This window comes from Salvelinus namaycush, chromosome 16 (genome assembly GCF_016432855.1).
Source record: "Salvelinus namaycush isolate Seneca chromosome 16, SaNama_1.0, whole genome shotgun sequence".
Classification (NCBI taxonomy): domain Eukaryota; kingdom Metazoa; phylum Chordata; class Actinopteri; order Salmoniformes; family Salmonidae; genus Salvelinus; species Salvelinus namaycush.
In genome coordinates, this window is record NC_052322.1 from 7,069,826 (window position 1) to 7,085,641 (window position 15,816).

The following is a 15,816-nucleotide window of genomic DNA, read 5'->3' on the forward strand; positions in this document are numbered from 1 at the left end:
CTCCCTTGATCCTAGGTCCTGGCAGAGTTGTGCAGACTCAGGACAACTGAGCTTTGGAGGAATACGCACATTTAAAGAGGAGTCCGTAATTTGCTTTCTAATGATCATGATCATTTCCTCAAAGAAGTTCATGAATTTATTACTGCTTGTCACGCCCTGACCATAGAGAGCTTTTTATTCTCAGTGTTGGTTAGGTCGGGGTGTGACTAGGGTGGGTTATCTAGGTGATTTATATATCTATGTTGGCCTGGTATGGTTCCCAATCAGAGGCAGCTGTTTATCGTTGTCTCTGATTGGGGATCATATTTAGGCAGCCATTTCCCCATTGTGCTTTGTGGGATCTTGACTATGTATAGTTGCCTGTGAGCACTATTGTAGCATCACGTTTCTTTCTCCACTCCTTATAACGATCATGACACTGCTGAAGTGAAAGCCATCCTCTCTTGGGGAATGCTGCTTTTTAGTTAGCTTTGCGACAGTATCAAAAATACTTTTTGGATTGTTCTTATTTTCCTCAATTAATTTGGAACAATAGGATGATCGAGGAGCAGTGAGGGCTCTTCGATACTGCACGGTACTGTCTTTCCAAGCTAGTCGGATGACTTCCAGTTTGGCGTGGCGCCATTTCTGTTCCAATTTTCTGGAAGCTTGCTTCAGAGCTCGGGTATTTTCTGTATACCAGCGAGCTAGTTTCTTATGACAATTCTTTTTAGTTTTTAGGGGTGCGACTGCATCTAGGGTATTGCGCAAGGTTAAATTGAGTTTGTCAGTTAGGTGGTTAACTGATTTTTGTCCTCTGACGTCCTTGGGTAGGCAGAGTGAGTCTGGTGGGGCATCAAGGAATCTTTGGGTTGTCTGAGAATGATCCTTGGTTGGGGACTGAGCAGATTATTTGTTGCGATTGCAAACGTAATAAAATGGTGGTCCGATAGTCCAGGATTATGAGGAAAAACAATAAGATCCACAACATTTATTCCAAGGGACAAAACTAGGTCCAGAGTATGACTGTGGCAATGACTAGGTCCGGAGACATGATGGACAAAACCCACTGAGTCGATGATGGCTCTGAAAGCTTTTTGGAGTGGATCTGTGGATTTTTCCATGTGAATATTAAAGTCACCAAAAATGTGAATATTATCTGCTATGACTACAAGGTCCAATAGGAATTCAGGGAACTCAGTGAGGAACGCTGTATATGGCCCAGGAGGCCTGTAAACAGTAGCTATAAAAAGTTATTGTCACGATCGTCTTAATAAGAGAGGACCAAGGCGCAGCGCGTGAAAAATACATCTTCTTTTAATGAAGGAAAAACAAACACTTACAAAATGAACAAAACAAACGATCGTGAAGCTAAACCTGAACTAAGTGCACACATGCAACATAGAACATAGACATAGACAACTACCCACAAAAGCCTACTGCTTATGGCTGCCTTAAATATGGCTCCCAATCAGAGACAATGAATGACAGCTGTCTCTGATTGAGAACCAATCTAGGCAGCCATAGACATAACTAGACAACTCTACTCTACTCTTCCCCATACACATACAACACCCCATAGACACTACAAAACACATACATTCCCCATGTCACACCCTGACCTAACTAAAAAACATAAAGAAAACAAAGAATACTAAGGCCAGGGCGTGACAGTACCCCCCCCCCCCCCCAAAGGTGCGGACTCCGACCGCACAACCTGAAATAGAAAGGGGAGGGTCCGGGGTGGGCCCCATCATGGCGGCGGCTCGGGTGCGGGACGTGGCCCCCACTCCACCATTGTCAATACCCGCTTTGGTAGCCTCCTCCAAATGGCCACCCTCCAAATTAACCCCACCGGACTAAGGGGCAGCACCGGAATGAGGGGCAGCTCCGGACTGAGGGGCAGCTCCGGACTGGCTGGCGGATCCTGGCTGGCTGGCTCTGGCGGATCCTGGCTGGCTGGCTCTGGCGGATCCTGGCTGGCTGGCTCTGGCGGATCCTGGCTGGCTGGCTCTGGCGGATCCTGGCTGGCTGGCTCTGGCGGATCCCGGCTGGATGACGGCTCATGGCTGGATGACGGCTCTGGCTGGTCATGGCTGGATGACGGCTCTGGCTGGTCATGGCTGGATGACGGCTCTGGCTGGTCATGGCTGGATGACGGCTCTGGCTGGTCATGGCTCGCTGACGGCTCTGGCTGGTCATGGCTCGCTGACGGCTCTGGCTGGTCATGGCTCGCTGACGGCTCTGGCTGGTCATGGCTCGCTGACGGCTCTGGCTGGTCATGGCTCGCTGACGGCTCTGGCTGATCCTGTCTGGCGGAAGGCTCTGGCTGATCCTGTCTGGCGGAAGGCTCTGGCTGATCCTGTCTGGCGGAAGGCTCTGGCTGATCCTGTCTGGCGGAAGGCTCTGGCTGATCCTGTCTGGCGGAAGGCTCTAGCGGCTCCTGTCTGGCGGAAGGCTCTAGCGGCTCCTGTCTGGCGGACGGCTCTGAAGGCTCATGGCAGACGGGCGGCTTTGTAGGCTCATGGCAGACGGGCGGCTTTGAAGGCTCAGTACAGACGGGCAGTTCATGCGGCGCTTGGCAGACGGACAGTTCAGACGGCGTTGGGCAGACGGGCAGTTCAGGCGCCGTTGGGCAGACGGGCAGTTCAGGCGCCGTTGGGCAGACGGGCAGTTCAGGCGCCGCTGGGCAGACGGCAGACTCTGGCCGGCTGAGACGCACTGTAGGCCTGGTGCGTGGTACCGGAACTGGAGGTACCGGGCTAAAGACACGCACCTTCAGGCTAGTGCGGGGAACAACAACAGGGCACACTGGACTCTCATGGCGTACTATAGGCCTGGTGCGTGGTACCGGCACTGGTGGTACCGGGCTGAGGGCACGCACATCAGGGCGAGTACGGGGAGAAGGAACAGTGCGTACAGGGCTCTGGAGACGCACAGGAGGCTTGATGCGTGGTGCCGGGACTGGAGGCACTGGGCTGGAGACACGCACCACAGGGAGAGTGCGTGGAGGAGGAACAGGGCTCTGGAGACGCACTGGAAGCCTGGTGCGTGGTGTAGGCACTGGTGGTACTGGAGCGGGGAGGTGGCGCCGGAAATACCGGACCGTGCAGGCGTACTGGCTCCCTTGAGCACTGAGCCTGCCCAACCTTACCTGGTTGTATGCTCCCCGTCGCCCGACCAGTGCGGGGAGGTGGAATAACCCGCACCGGGCTATGTAGGCGAACCGGGGACACCATGCGTAGGGCTGGTGCCATGTAAGCCGGCCCGAGGAGACGCACTGGTGGCCAGATGCGTTGGGCCGGCTTCATGACATCCGGCTCAACGCTCAATCTAGCCCGGCCGATACGTGGAGCTGGAATGTACCGAACCGGGCTATGCACGCCTACAGGAGACACCATGCGCTCTACTGTAACACGGTGTCTGCCCGTACTCTCGCTCTCCACGGTAAGTACAGGGAGTAGGCGCAGGTCTCCTACCTGACTTCGCCACTCTCCCTTTTAGCCCCCCCCCAAGAATTTTTTGGGGTTTACTCACAGGCTTTTCGGGTTTCCAGCCACGTCTCCTTGCTGCCTCCTCATACCACCGCTCCTGGGCTTTAGCTGCCTCCCTCTCTTCAACAGAGCGGCGATATTCCCCTGTCTGAGCCCAGGGTCCTTTTCCGTCCAATATTTCCTCCCATGTCCACGAGTCCTGGTTTCTTTGCCGCTGTTGTTGGTTCCTCTCACGCTGCTTGATCCATGGTTGGTGGGTAGTTCTGTCACGATCGTCTTGATAAGAGAGAGAGGACCAAGGCGCAGCGCGTGAAAAATACATCTTCTTTTAATGAAGGAAAAACAAACACTTACAAAATGAACAAAACAAACGTGAAGCTAAACCTGAACTAAGTGCACACATGCAACATAGAACATAGACATAGACAACTACCCACAAAAGCCTACTGCCTATGGCTGCCTTAAATATGGCTCCCAATCAGAGACAATGAATGACAGCTGTCTCTGATTGAGAACCAATCTAGGCAGCCATAGACATAACTAGACAACTCTACTCTACTCTGCCCCATACACATACAACACCCCATAGACACTACAAAACACATACATTCCCCATGTCACACCCTGACCTAACTAAAAAACATAAAGAAAACAAAGAATACTAAGGCCAGGGCGTGACAGTTATTGAGTAGGCTGCATAGATTTCATGACTAAAGCTCAAAAGACGAAAACGTCTGTGTTTTTTTTGTAAATTGAAATTTGCTATCGTAAATGTTAGCAACACCTCCGCCTTTGTAGGATGCGCGGGGGATATGGTCACTAGTGTAACCAGGAGGTGAGGCCTCATTTAACACAGTAAATTCATAAGGCTTAAGCCATGTTTCAGTCAGGCCAATCACATCAAGATTATGATCAGTGATTAGTTTACTGACTATAACTGCCTTGGAAGCGAGGGATCTAACATTAAGTAGCCCTATTTTGAGATGTGAGGTATCACAATCTCTTTCAATAATGGCAGGAATGGAGGTCTTTATTCTAGTGAGATTTCTAAGGCGAACACCACCATGTTTAGTTTTGCCCAACCTAGGTTGAGGCACAGACATGGTCTCAATGGGGATAGCTGAGCTGACTACACTGACTGTGCTAGTGGCAGACTCCACTAAGCTGGCAGGCTGGCTAACAGCCTGCTCCCTGGCCTGAACCCTATTTCATTGTGGAGCTAGGGGAGTTAGAGCCCTGTCTATGTTCGTAGATAAGATGAGAGCACCCCTCCAGCTAGGATGGAGTCAAGTCACTCCTCAACAGGCCAGGCTTGGTCCTGTTTGTGGGTGAGTCCCAGAAAGAGGGCCAATTATCTACAAATTCTATCTTTTGGGAGGGGCAGAAAACAGTTTTCAACCAGCGATTGAGTTGTGACACTGCTGTAGAGCTCATCACTCCCCCTAACTTGGGGGGGGGGGGGGGGGGGGCAGAGACAATTACTCGATGCCGACATCTTTCTAGCTGATTTACACGCTGAAGCTATGTTGCGCTTGGTGACCTCTGACTGTTTCATCCAAACATTGTTGGTGCCGACGTGGATAACAATATCCCTATACTCTCTACACTCGCCAGTTTTAGCTTTAGCCAGCACCATCTTCAGATTAGCCTTAACGTCGGTAGCCCTGCCCCCTAGTAAACAGTGTATGATTGCTGGATGATTCGTTTTAAGTCTAATACTGCGGGTAATGGAGTCGCCAATGACTAGGGTTTTCAATTTGTCAGAGCTAATGGTGGGAGGCTTCGGCGGCTCAGACCCCGTAACGGGAGGAGTAGAGACCAGAGGAGGCTCGGCCTCTGACTCCAACTTGCTGCTTAATGGGGAGAACCGGTTGAAAGTTTCTGTCAGCTGAATGAGCGACACCGGTTGAGCATTCCTACAGCATTTCCCTCCAGAAGCCATGAGAATGTTGTCCGTCTGCGGGGACCGTGCGAGGGGATTTATACTAACGTTACTATCTGTACTTACTGGTGGCACAGACGCTGTTTCATCCTTTCCTGCACTGAAATTACCCTTGCCTAACGATTGCGTCTGACGCTGGGCTAGCAGCACAGCTATCCTCGCCGTAAGGCGATCGTTCTCCTGTATATTATGAGTACAGAGACTGCAATTAGAAGGCATCATGTTAATGTTACTTCTTAGCTTCGGCTGGTGGAGGTCCTGACGAACCACGTCCAAATAAAGTGTCAGGAGTGAAAAAGTTGAATGAAAAAAAAGTTTAGTGAGGGGAAAAACTAAAAATATAAACGGTAATTAAAAAGTAAAAACCGTAAAGTTGTCAGGTAGCAAAGTAAGGTTAGCAACAAAACGCACAGCAGCACGTAAACAAGTCTGCAAGTTGTGACCGGAAATGACGGTTGCAATGAAGATAGGCTTACTGTCTTGTTCTACGTCCGAATAAATGTCTGACTCCCCGTACCTGCTTCTCCTGTCCAGCTTCACATACCAGTGTGAGCCACTGTGGGTGGGCCAGGGTCACCATGCTGCCGGAGTCCAGCAGAGTGCTGGTGTAGATGCCATCGATCCGTACAGTAACCATCGGAGGGGCCGTCTCGGTGTGCGCCCAACAGGAGGTGACATAACTCGCCATCCGGGTTACCCCAGAGCTGGGGGATGCAGAGGGTATGGCCTCCTCCCGGCCGGGACAGCTCCACGCGAGGTGCCCCGGCTCACCGCACTCATAGCAGTGTCGCTGATCTGGGTCCAGCAGCCGCCGCCGTCGTCGGTTTGGGTCACCCTCCCGCTTCACAGTCTCGGCTGGTTCCGTCAGGGCCCCCTTCAGCCCCTCGCCTCTCTTTGTGTTGTTCGTCCCCCTTGCCGCGTCTCCTCTCTGGAGGGCCCGAAGGTATTTATCCAGGACGAGCCTGTCGAGCATCGGGAGGGACGGTACTTCCGTCAGTAGCCAGCCCTTGGTCAGGTGCACCAGGTCGCTCATCTGAGCACGGGGGGAAAGGGTGGGGTCAAAGGCCCAGTCGTGGACCAGTTGTGCACGGCGTGCGAGATTGAACCCATAACGGCTCAGTATCTCCCGTTTGAGTCCCTCATAATTCGCAGCCTGGTCAGTGTTCAAATTAAAGTCGGCCTCCTGGGCCTTCCCAGAGAGGTAGGGTGCCAACAGGCTGGCCCACTTGGGCTTGGTCCATCCTTCCTCCTGTGGCGTCCTCTCGAAGGTGCACAAATACGACTCCACGTCATCTTCCTCCCTTAACTGAACCAGGAACTGATTCGGGCCAGATTCCTGAGCCCTCCCAACCTTCAACTGGGCTACCTCCGCTACCTGTCTGAGTTTTTTTTGGTTCTGCTCCTCCAGTGCTTGCTCCTGGAGAGCCTGTTGCTTCTGCTGGCTCCCCTCTATTACCATCCCCCGAGGTAAACCTGGGATACCACACTAGTTTAGCATACTGAAACATCCTGCTCAAACAGAGGGATGCTATGTTAGCTAGCTGGCTATGACTTTCCAACACAAAACTGGAACTCTCCCAAGTCAAGGTAAGCTTTTAGTCTTACTCATTTTTTGCCACCCGGGCCCGCCGGTGTAACTGTTTATTGATGGTACGCTAATGTTAGTGCATGATTGTAGCGGGTCTACTAACGCGTTAGTTCTATTAGCTATGCTGACTATGATGTTACTTTAGCTAATATGGTGACAACGATGTGGGATGTGTGTAGTGGTTTGGTATGGAAAGGTTATTTCGCCTGGTCACATACAGCTGATGTGTTGTGCATTGAACTCCATAAGCGAAGGGAAGAGGTGAGAGGAGGAGAGCACATAGATGGGAGAAGGAATACAACGTGGCTTTTATGAAAGTGAACTGTGTTTACGTGTGATCAGGGGTGTATTCATTCCACTGATTCTGTTGAAAAAGTTTCTTAAAAGCAACAAAACGGGGATAAACAATATCTGAATTTGTTCAATTGATATTCTTGTTTGCAACTGTTGGACTAATGATTATGCCCTATATCAGCTAGATGCAGGCACGAGTGTGCAAGGCGGTACTGAATGTCACTGTCTGTCCATGTGTCATTATCTGTCACCTCAAATTTGTCTCTCGACCTGTGTGCACCTACGCTGTAAACTTTCATTCATAGGCTAGGTTGTAGCAACCTCATGATGGGTATAGGGAAAATTAGAGTATCATGTAGTAGCCTAAACCTATCGCTGTTACATTGAACTAGGTGCATGGAATATGAATGAGAATCATCCAATGCGCTGTAATAGAAATAAGGCCATGCTCTTGAAAAATAAAATTGTCCTCCCTCATCTTAAACAGCACTGAACGCCACTGGTATATAGCCACGTTATAGTTACTCATTGTATAATATTCCTTGTGTTATTATATTTCAATTGTTTTTTACATTTTTCTCTCTGTATTATTGGGAAGGGCCCGTAAGTAAGCATTTCACTGTTAGTCTAAACCTGTTGTTTACAAAGCATGTGACAAATACAAATTGATTAGATATGTATTTGATAAATCGGTGTCGGAGTCAGACAACTATCTGAGGGAATGGTCAGCAACATCCCACGACTGGTTCCCCTTCACTGACCTCAGATTGAGAACCACTCTGCCTAATACCCTTCACTGACCTCAGATTGAGAACCACTCTGCCTAATACCCTTCACTGACCTCAGATTGAGAACCACTCTGCCTAATACCCTTCACTGACCTCAGATTGAGAACCACTCTGCCTAATACCCTTCACTGACCTCAGATTGAGAACCACTCTGCCTAATACCCTTTATGTCAAGCTTGGATTCAACCTTCAAAGTGTCCTCTTCACTGGGAAGTCAAACACTAAATGGCACCTGGTCAAAGCGCTCCTCCATGAGCTTGCGGCAATAGCGGCTCTCTACCAGAGTCCTCATCTTGTGCTGGTTTACATTTGAAATGAAAGCTTGTTGTTGACAAAAAAAAGCAAAAAAAGTTTTATTAAAATGCCATACTATAGAACCTTGGAAAACAGCTGTACTAACCGTGTTACTACTACTCTTTTCACCGTCACTAATGATATTAGTGATTTAGTTTAGCTAAAAGCCCCTCGTCTAAGCCAGTCCCTAAAGCAAAGCAGTGGCCTGTGTCACACTCACTGCAACATGGTGCCTATCGGAGTCAAGCCACTCCAGTATGGAATGCTGTTTGGGTCTTAAAGCACCTGGTCAAAGCGCAATATTTTTTATGTTGCGTTAGTAATGTAAGCAGGTGCAGGCACTAAATTAACGTGTGCACGCATCAAATAAGCGCGTGCGAATGTGGTAAATAAACGGCTGCAAGAGGTCCCCCAAACCCCACAGCTGCTAAATATACACCTACACACGCTAACTTAACGCGTTCTTTAATATGCAAATTTTTACCAGCCAATTTCCCTAGCTCCTCCTTTCATTAAATCGGTGTACAGTCAGTTTGATGCAACATCACAATTGAAGATGGCGAGAAGGAACTTCCATATCCGCTGCAAACAGACCCTAAATGGCTGCACTCGGCTTCTGCTCGCCGATAATCCTGGACTTGATGCCCTTCGGTCCACGTTAACAAGGTTGATTCTTTTTAAATACTATTATTACTTAATCATAAAGTTGATCTGCTAGCTAACACAGAGGACGGGTCTGTGTATGGCTTTGTTGGAGGCTCAGACAGACAGCAGTGCAAGTAACTTAGGCCTATGTGTCGCTGATTAGTCTGATTAGGCCAAGGGAGTATTTTATATTTAGCTAGTATATGTAGTATATATATTTTGTTGTAATGAATGCTGGTATGTAAATGGCTGGATTGTTAAATGAGTTACTAGTTCGCTTTTTAACGTTCTAGTTCGCTTTTTAACCCCGGCCATAGCCACAGTGAACGGCGCCGTCTTGTAATATTTTTACAGCCCTGCTAGTTACATAAAGGTGACTTATTATCGAGGAGTACTGACGTCAAACATGTTTTTGTATTTTTAGGCAAAACAACAACTGAAGGTCTAAAACTTCAGCCAGGCTGGCAGGCTAGCTATAATTGCAATGCTACGTAGCCTTAGCCGCACTAGCTCGCGATTAGCATGAAAACATTTACAAAGCTCATTTGACCTAGGACAGCCATGTAAAAACTTTGCTAATATCTACAACATATCAGCTTTCCAACAGCATAGATATTACTTTTGAATACCCTTTGAAATATGAATATTTCATCTAAGCCTATGATGTAGAAATTAACAACATAAACCAGGAACATTAACGTTAGTACTATGGCACTGTTTGAACAGGAATCGCAGTCCCATCTATGGTGTCTATTTTCACCAAACTGTCATCTTGTAGAATGGAGACCATACAGAGGAGCCTTGAGTGGGCTAGGGGAGGCTGACCAATGCTAGGTGTGGTTGGGTTTACTGCAGGGGGAGGCTGATAAATGTTGGGTGTGGTTGGGTTTACTGTAGGAGGAGGCTGACCAATGTTGGGTGTGGTTGGGTTTACTGTAGGAGGAGGCTGATAAATGTTGGGTGTGGTTGGGTTTACTGTAGGGGGAGGCTGACCAATGTTGGGTGTGGTTGGGTTTACTGTTGTTTTTTTCACTCTTCCTTCTCCTGCTGCCCATTCTATTCGTTCTTGGTCAACATTTCTATTTATGTCTTGGCTTTAAATTCCAATATTATAAAAACATTACTTGGCCACAATTTGTGACAGTTACCCTAATTTAAAAGTGTTTTTGGAATGAGGGGGGTGGGCTGTGTCACAATACATTAAGTAGCCTAAACGCAGTGTATTATTGTTACAGCCAGTTCCGGTTACCGGGCTCCTCGGACTTGGAGAGGAGCTAGAGGTGCACCTTGTTATGCCATCACTCAAGAGCAACTGAAGTTTCTGATGTCCTGTGCTTTCAGTGTGTCTCAGATGGCAGATATTCTACGTGTCCCGATCGACAGTCAAACGCTGTCTAAGGTCAGTTGTTCTTGGGAGTAATGCTATAAACTACAGACTTTAGATGCATGGTTTCCAGTTGTTCTGGGGAGTAATGCTATAAACTACAGACTTTAGATGCATGGTTTCCAGTTGTTCTTGGGAGTAATGCTATAAACTACAGACTTTAGATGCATGGTTTCCAGTTGTTCTTGGGAGTAATGCTATAAACTACAGACTTTAGATGCATGGTTTCCAGTTGTTCTTGGGAGTAATGCTATAAACTACAGACTTTAGATGCATGGTTTCCAGTTGTTCTTGGAGTAATGCTATAAACTGCAGACTTTAGATGCATGGTTTCCAGTTGTTCTTGGGAGTAATGCTATAAACTACAGACTTTAGATGCATGGTTTCCAGTTGTTCTTGGGAGTAATGCTATAAACTACAGACTTTAGATGCATGGTTTCCAGTTGTTCTGGGGAGTAATGCTATAAACTACAGACTTTAGATGCATGGTTTCCAGTTGTTCTTGGGAGTAATGCTATAAACTACATACTTTAGATGCATGGTTTCCAGTTGTTCTTGGGAGTAATGCTATAAACTACAGACTTTAGATGCATGGTTTCCAGTTGTTCTTGGGAGTGATGCTATAAACTACAGACTTTAGATGCATGGTTTCCAGTTGTTCTTGGGAGTAATGCTATAAACTACAGACTTTAGATGCATGGTTTCCAGTTGTTCTTGGAGTAATGCTATAAACTACAGACTTTAGATGCATGGTTTCCAGTTGTTCTTGGGAGTAATGCTATAAACTACAGACTTTAGATGCATGGTTTCCAGTTGTTCTTGGGAGTAATGCTATAAACTACAGACTTTAGATGCATGGTTTCCAGTTGTTCTTGGGAGTAATGCTATAAACTACAGACTTTAGATGCATGGTTTCCAGTTGTTCTTGGGAGTAATGCTATAAACTACAGACTTTAGATGCATGGTTTCCAGTTGTTCTTGGGAGTAATGCTATAAACTACAGACTTTAGATGCATGGTTTCCAGTTGTTCTTGGGAGTAATGCTATAAACTACAGACCTTAGATGCATGGTTTCCAGTTGTTCTTGGGAGTAATGCTATAAACTACAGACTTTAGATGCATGGTTTCCAGTTGTTCTTGGGAGTAATGCTATAAACTACAGACTTTAGATGCATGGTTTCCAGTTGTTCTTGGGAGTAATGCTATAAACTACAGACTTTAGATGCATGGTTTCCAGTTGTTCTTGAGAGTAATGCTATAAACTATAGACCTTAGATGCATGGTTTCCAGTTGTGCTTGGGAGTAATGCTATAAACTACAAACTTTAGATGCATGGTTTCCAGTTGTTCTTGGGAGAAATGCTATAAACTACAGACTTTAGATGCATGGTTTCCAGTTGTTCTGGGGAGTAATGCTATAAACTACAGACTTCAGATGCATGGTTTCCAGTTGTTCTTGGGAGTAATGATATAAACTACAGACTTTAGATGCATGGTTTCCAGTTGTGCTTGGGAGTAATTCTATAAACTACAGACTTTAGATGCATGGTTTCCAGTTTCTTACTAATCAAACAATTTAGAATGACTACAATCAAGACATGACTTTAAAATGATTATGATGATATGCATTACCTCATCCCTGTCCATTGTTACTTTTTTTCCCCAGCCACTTCAATCTGTCACATGACCCGTTATATTCTGACATGTCAGACTTGGTTCTGGAGGAAAAGATTAAGGACTTGGTGGCTGGGAACGACAAACGTGGACCGGAGGCTGTTCGATCACAATTAAGGGCTCTGGGTGCAGAGACACAGAGTGAGGGACAGCATGTTTCGTGTTAACCCGAGGGTGGCTTCCCGCAGAGCCATGTCGCAGAGGCTGCATAGAAGGTCATGCCATGTTGCTGGACCAAACTCGTTATGGCACCTTGATGGAAACCACAAACTGATAAGGTAGATGTATCTTTGTGATAGACACAATTGTCTACATCACTGGTGAGAAGTTGTACATTGTAACATCTCAAATTGTTCATCAACAACTTGTTCATCAACAACTAACAGTTCAGTATGCAATGGCCCTTGATACCATATGTCACTCATGTGGATAATAATTGGTTTATTGTGTTTCTGCTACTTCTGTGATTGATAGAATATGTGCTTCGTGAAATTAACAAACATGCTTATATTGAGGACACACGGAGGCAAAAACAGTTGGGGCAAAGTATTTGTGCCTAAGTGGGAACAACAGGAGAGTCTGTCCTCTTGACCCATCAAGATAAACGTGGTTATTTTTCCAATTGAAGTAGATATTGTAATCGCACATCTTCCGCTGCAGGAAACAGTCTGGACCAAACCCTTGTTGTAGCCTTTAGAGGGCTAACGGAAGTACTTATAGTTGTGATCTGCGGTAGACTGTTCATTAACATTGTTCCACATTTAGGATGTTAATTTGTGCCACCACTCCCGGGTGGAGCAGTGGTCTAGGACACTGCATCGCAGTGCTAGCTGCGCCACCAGAGTCTCTGGGTTCGCGCCCAGGCTGGGCTGGGTTCGCGCCCATGGTTTTGTCGCAGCCGGCCGCAACCGGGAGGTCCGTGGGGCGACGCACAATTGGCATAGCGTCGTCCGGGTTAGGGAGGGTTTGGCCGGTAGGGATATCCTTGTCTCAGTATGTAAAATGTAATAAAATGTATGCACTCTACTGTAAGTCGCTCTGGATGAGAGCGTCTGCTAAATGACTAAAATGTAAATGTAATTTAATCTTTGGTCTGCTGCTTTGTTATATACTGCAGGAACCTGATGCAGCATTTAAGTGGTAAAGGAGGATGGTGATGTTTGTATATTTAATGTGTCTTCAGCTTTTGTATCAACCAGTGCTGTATTTTCTGATTGAAGTGGAGGACAGTCATACATGGTGGCATTGATGGGTACAGCCGTCTCGTTGTTTCTCCGTGCTTCCAGCAACAATCGCAGCAGTACTGTAATGGATTGCTTCGTGAATGCTCTCTCCAGATATGGCGTTCCCTCCAGTTAGGACGGACCACGTAGGAGAAAACAGCACTGTCTGCTTGTTGGATGTAATACATATTGAAAATATGATTTAAAAAATAGAGCTACATGCATCCTTAAAATGTCTTCTTGACCCACACATTGATTACATTCTATAGTGAGTGATGCATGAGGCTACATTTGTTTTCTGTAAATCATTTTCAGAACGCAATCACATTGTATGACAGCTTTATTGCTTTCTCCATGTTTTTGAAATGTATAAGCCTTTAAATGACCTTTTACAGACTACTTCTGTAAACGAGGCTACACTTGTGGCAGCACCTATTCCTGTGGCACCCCATCTTCTGCACCACTTCTTGTGGTCCCCCTCCACCTATACAACTTCCTGTACTCCTCTCCACCATTCCGAGGCTTATCGTCCACCTTCACCACACTCTTATGTTGATGTTGGTGATGACAATGAGTAAGTCATCCCTGTAAATAGTTGTTGTTTTTACAGATGAATTGTGGGAAGTATCTGAGCTTTGTTATTCTGAATGTCTCTTTTAGTGTTGACGTTCAAACACTGCTGAAGTTAATGAGATGCCAACCAAATTAACGTGATGAGGGACAACGTTTATGATTGTGCAATGAGAGGCTTTAAGAGAGCCCGCTTTAATCCGGAGGCAAAAATAGACATGGTTTTTAGGGATGCTGACGGAAAAGGGGCAGCTGGTGAGGGTGGTCCCTCAAGAGAATTTCTCCGGCTGCTAATGAGTGCCATCCATTCCTCTGCAATATTTGAGGGACCTGATTGGCAAAAATGCCTTTCTTGCAACTCTCAAGGTGAGTTACACTTTTACACCAACAAAGACACATTTGTTTATGGCAACATACATGACTATATAAGACAATTGATTTTTGTATGTAATGTGTCCTTTTTTTACTGTTTGTCTTCTGTGTGACAGCACTCTATGATGGCGTATACAAACAAGCAGGTGTGTCACATGATTGCTGTCTGTCTGGTACATGGGGGTGTAGAGACAATTTTTTTCAGAGAGGCTATACAGGCAAGTGTGTGGCCTACAACCTCCTGTGCCAGAACTGAAAGAAATTGCGGAATATGACTTCAGAGAGAAGTTGGAGAAGGTAACTAACTTTATACTGTGATGGATGTTATGTTACTGTTAGTTTGCACTAAGTTTGCAAAAAAATTGGGTTGTAGTTCATGAGAACTTTTCCACATGGATTTGGTTTATTTTTGTTGGCAGTCAATCTTTTTTAAGGGTAGTGATAATCCGTTTATTGTTTTGCTAATTTGTCCCAAAACATATTTCAATAAACAATCTAAGATCCAGTTAGCACAAACTGTTGACGAGGCACAGGAAGTGGTCATGTTGGGTCCAGTGCGATACATTCGCACATTGGAGAGGGATGCCCTGGTGGAGTCAGCCACAAAGTTCTACTTAGAAAGCAGGATACGGGATGCTCTTGAGTAGTGAGTTTCCATATATCTAAGGAATCTCAAGTTTAGTTCAATTCTTCAGGGCAAATTCATAGACTTCTTTTGACTTTATAGATTCAAAGAGGTCTCCTGCCTTACATGAATAGACACTCAAGCCTCTTCAGAGAGGTTTTCATCTACGCTGAGAAACCTCTTTTGGCCAAAGACATAGCTTCTCTCCTCAAAGCAGAGCGTTCCCCACCTGGTACCAATCAAAGAGCAATAGAGAGAAGAGTCATATGTTTCTGGAGGGACTGACTTCTGGAGGTGGAAGGTTAGATGCAAAACCATGATCATTGAAGTAACACAGCCCACGTCAGTAAAACTGTGGGACAGCATTTTATAGCCTTATTCTTCCATGGGCCCCCTAAGAATGTAATATATAAATTAAATCCCAAACTACTTTCACTTAGAGTATTGTGTTCTCCAACAAGTGTTATTTATGGACTTTAATGTCCCCCCTTTCCTTTTTTTCAGGGGGGAACACATACCCTTTAACCATGGAGAAGGTTTCATTTTCATTTTGGGGGGCTTGAGCATTCCGAGGCTGGGATTGCCAGCGGAGCAACAGCTACAGTTCTCTCTGCTACCGCACGGCAAGCACTACCGGAGCACCAAGTCTAGGTCCAAGAGGCTTCCAAACAGATTCTACCCCCAAGCCATAAAACTACTGAACATCTAATCAAATGGATACCCAGACTATTTGCTGCTACTCTATCTATGCATAGTCACTTTAATATCTCTACCTACGTGTATATATTAACTTGACTAACCGGTGCCCCCGCACATTCTCTGTACCAGTATCCCCTGTATATAGCCTCGCTATTGTTATTTTACTGATGCTCTTTAATTATTTACTTTTTTTTTTTTTTAAACTGCATTGTTGGTTAAGGGCTTGTAAGTAAGCATTTCACTGTT

At 46.2% G+C, this 15,816-nt stretch overlaps 1 pseudogene; it reads right to left on the reverse strand.

The window, feature by feature from the left end:
• The window catches only part of LOC120060866, a 102,106-nt pseudogene extending 95,232 nt beyond the window's left edge, over window positions 1-6,874 (reverse strand).
• Window positions 6,875-15,816: the final 8,942 nt, after the last annotated feature.